This window comes from Ipomoea nil, unplaced genomic scaffold (assembly GCF_001879475.1).
Source record: "Ipomoea nil cultivar Tokyo-kokei standard unplaced genomic scaffold, Asagao_1.1 scaffold2036, whole genome shotgun sequence".
Taxonomy (NCBI): domain Eukaryota; kingdom Viridiplantae; phylum Streptophyta; class Magnoliopsida; order Solanales; family Convolvulaceae; genus Ipomoea; species Ipomoea nil.
In genome coordinates, this window is record NW_017618464.1 from 3,307,897 (window position 1) to 3,312,057 (window position 4,161).

Consider the following 4,161-nt stretch of genomic DNA (forward strand, 5'->3'; position numbering starts at 1 on the left):
TCTCTCTATTAGACCAATTTGGGTCGTCTATTCCGTCCGATGGGTAGTTCGGAAATAGAGAGGTCGTCTATTCCGTCCTCCTTCATCGCCATTTCCCCTATTCGGCGGCACCAACGTGACAAGCAGATTTCTTCATGTCCAAAAACCGCCGTTGATCCTCTATAGTTCTCTGCTTCGTTTCTAGAAGGTGGAAAAGGAGAAGTCTTGGTGCCAAAACTTCTCCTTCAGTGGTGGGTGTGGGCGGTGCGTGATGCAGTAGATAGGAGGGGTGCATCCAATTTAATTGGTAGAAAATGGCAATGGAATGCAGAAACTAAGCAAGTGGAAGGAGAGAGAAACAGAGGAAGAAAGATAAAAGGAAAAGGAGAAGAAAATTAAAAAGGGGGAGAGAAGTGTACTACGCGGGTTAGTCCGCTCACTCCAAATTTGATCGGATCCAGTCGTCAACAATATAACTCCGGTCATCAAAAGCATAGTCGCCCGTAGCAGCCTGAATCTTTTGCGTTGACACTCCAGCTTGTGCACTATCGGCAAGTTCTGCGTGTGTAATCCAGTTTAGTTATTTGAGCTTCGCCAACCTTTCCCGTAGTCTCCCGAGCAGCACCAAGCAACCGACATTCTTGATCGCCACCTGGCTTGGTTATGTGCAGTAGGTTTCGTCGTAGATATTCCCGAGCAGATGAGCACACATGCAGAGGTCGTGACTATTTGTTTTAAAGACGTTGGTGATCGGAAAGTCCAAAACGACGATCAACGAGACGGCGGGTCTTGGAATGCGATGATTACTGCTTTTTATTCTTACAGACGACCAGTCCGTGTCTGTCAGAAGTGTGCGACGTTGTACCAGCCTACCTTGCCGTGTGAGTGGAACACTGTGAGCTACCTCTACAAGCATGACCACGCCGGTGTTCGGGATTATCTCTGCAAGAGGATGTACACACTGCCACTCTCAAGCATTGAGAGCTACATGTTCCAGAGTGCGCTACAAGTGCACTGGTTCTTGATGGCGGAGTTGGAGGACATAGATATCAGTAGGATTCAGGAGGAGTGCCAAATTGATGCTACTTTGATGGGGGAGTGGCAACCCTTGATAAAGCCTCAAAGTTCCACGTCAAGCCCCATGGGGAAGAACCAGATGCTTAATAAATTACTGTTTTCCAAGCAGAGAGGCTGTTATTATGGACTTCTTCTTCACCGGCGGTACAACGTGATTGTTGTCATTTTCACCCAATTTAGTAAGCCTTTCACAGCAGGATTTTCACCCAGTTCAGTAAGTCTTTTACATTGATCTGGATATGGGGTTTGGTTGCACCACCCGTTCAAGTTGCCGACCGCCGGGGAGAGGATGAATGAGGGAATTATTGAAACTAGTATGATGACGAGAAAACATAGCCTCGTACCCATGTGGTTCTCTGATCTGATATGATCTGTGTTATTCAGGTTTTGATTTTTGGGTTTGGGATGGGCGAGAGAGGAAATTACTAAATTGCCCATGGCAAATCAGAGCTATCGCCGGCTTATTGACGGATTACGGCTGGTGGGACTGAATCGACGAAAAACAATTATTTTCGGGGACCAAATCGATGAATAAGCGATTAAGTGACTACATTGACAGTTCGTTAATAATTGAGGCACCAAATCATTGATTCCCCCTTAATTTTATTTACTTTGTAAACACTCCCTACAATGTACACTCAGTTCTAATTTTCCAATTCAAGACTTATTGATATTTGATTTTTCAAGACCAGTGAGATTTATTTAGCTTAATTTATCTTTACTTTTTATTATTTATATGTTTTCTATTATCTTGATATTACTGCTTTGATTAATTGTACAAAAAGATCAGTTGTTCAATTTTCAATCCAATAAATTGTCATTTAGAATTCTTGAATTCGTAATTGTTTAAGTGTTCTAAACCTTAGTGGTAAAATAACATAGTTACGTTGATTATAAAAGAGATTTTCAGCCTTATGTTATTGACAGTAAAAACGTTACCGGAGATATAATATATGAATAATGAGAGTCAGATGAACAATAGTGTTATTGCCTTAGTCTCTGTATGGAAAGTACAATGTGTCTCTTAGTATAGAGTATTCAACGTGTCCACTCTGGCTGAGGAGATGTCCTACTTATATCAAGCTCCTAACGGTAACATCATAATGAGGCATAATGACGAGCTGAGCATTCATTCCTCTCTCTCTTCAGTGGTGGTGTAGTAAATGACCCTGTGGTAACGTTCCATCCATTAGCAACCTGCCCGTTGGAGTTCTGCCTGTTGGGTTTTCATGTGGTGCCGGGTCAGGTACCCGTTTGACAACCCGGGTCGGGTGCTGACACCATTACTCTGTCACCAGTCCCCCCTACTCCTGAGTCTACGGATGTGTTTAAGTTGACTTGGGAGTAAGGCTGAATCTATCTTGATACTGTGCAAAATCCTGATTGATCCCGAATATGCGATTTTATTTTCCAAATCACATACGATTTTTTTTTTCTTTTTGTATGTTGGCCGAGATTGACTGCGACTATGTTGGCCGAGACGGACAGCGGCCTAGGCTGGCCGAGGTGCATGCCTCCGGCCGATCACGGCCGAGGCGTCGCCTCGACCGACCGTGACCGAGGCGTGCACCTCGGCCGATCGCTCGGAGCCGAGGCGTCACCTCGATCGCTCGCGGCCGAGGCGTGCACCTCGACCGATCGTGGCCGAGGCGTGCGCCTCGACCGATCGTGGCCGAGGCGTGCACCTCGGCCGATCGCTCGTGGCCGAGGCGTGCGCCTCGACCGATCGTGGCCGAGGCGTGCGTCTCAGCCGATCGTGGTCGAGGCGACAATCGTGGCCGAGCCGTGCGCCTCAGCCGATCATTGCCGAGGCGTCGTCTCGACCGATCGTGGCCGAGGCGGGCTCCGGCCTTTTTTTTTTTTTTTTTTTTCGGCGTGGGCCGGCTTCGGGCTGGGGCGCCGCTACAGCCTGGCCGAGGCACCGCGCTTCGGCCACAGCCGAGGCGTGTGCCTTTGCCTGTGGCTGAGGTGACGCCTCAGCCAATTGACGGAGGCGTGTGCCTCGGCCTGTGGCTGAGGCGACGCCTCAACCAATTGGCCAAGGCGTACGCCTCGACCTTTTTTTTTTCTTTTTTTTTTTTTTTTTTTTTTTTTTTTTTTTTTTTTCTTTGTAGAGTGCTGGGACGGTCTTGGTTGATCGAGTGTGGTATTGAGAACCTTTTTATTTGAGCGAAGTAACCTGGGCGGACCATGATTACTAAATATTGATAATATCTAATTAAAAGTTCTGAGTTCCATACCCGATCGATCATCCTTGCAGATGGTGTGGACTTGTAGATTCTTTCCGCCAATCTTTTTGCATGCTTTTACGTAACAACTGCGGGCTGCTCGCTGGTCTCCTCTTACGACTCCTATCCCATTCGGAGTAGGGAATTTCATACACAAGTGTTCCACCGACACTATGGCCTTGAGGTCCTCTAGTGCCGACCTCCCCAAAATGATGTTGTGCGCACAAGTGAGTCTTACCACGATGAATTCCACGTCGAGTTTGTGAATGTTAGGGCTCGTGCCTATCTCCACTGGTAAGACTACTGACCCCTCCGTCTCAACTGAATCACCTGTAAATCCAGATAGTGGGGTACGTACCTCTTTGAGCTGGTTCCTAGGTATCCCTAACTTGGTGAAGGCATCGTAATACATCACATTGACTGAGCTTCCCGTATCGACTAAGATGCGGCGTACAATGACATCGTTGACGTCTATCTCAATCACCAGGGCGTCACGATGGGGTAACGGGCCCTCTGGAAGGTCATCATCAGAGAAGGTGATGGCTTCCTGTCTCTGTTTTTTTCTCTGGGAAGACTCACCACTTCTCCCACGTATAGCTGCCGGCTCCACTTCTTCCTTTTCGCGGGCGTGTCGCCCCTGCGGGTCCACCATAGATAAAGTGTATGGTGTGCTTCTTTTGTCGTCTGGGCGCCATCTCGGTTTCTTCCTCGCTATCATTCTGCTCAGATATTTGGTCATGTTCTCTTTTTTTTGGCGTTCGAGGTGGACGGCTCGGTGCCATCCTCATTCCTCCAGACATTTTTTGGTGGATTGTGTTGCGGCTGTTGCTGCTGCTTGGATCGCTTGACGAAATGTCGGAAATATCCCTGTTGGATG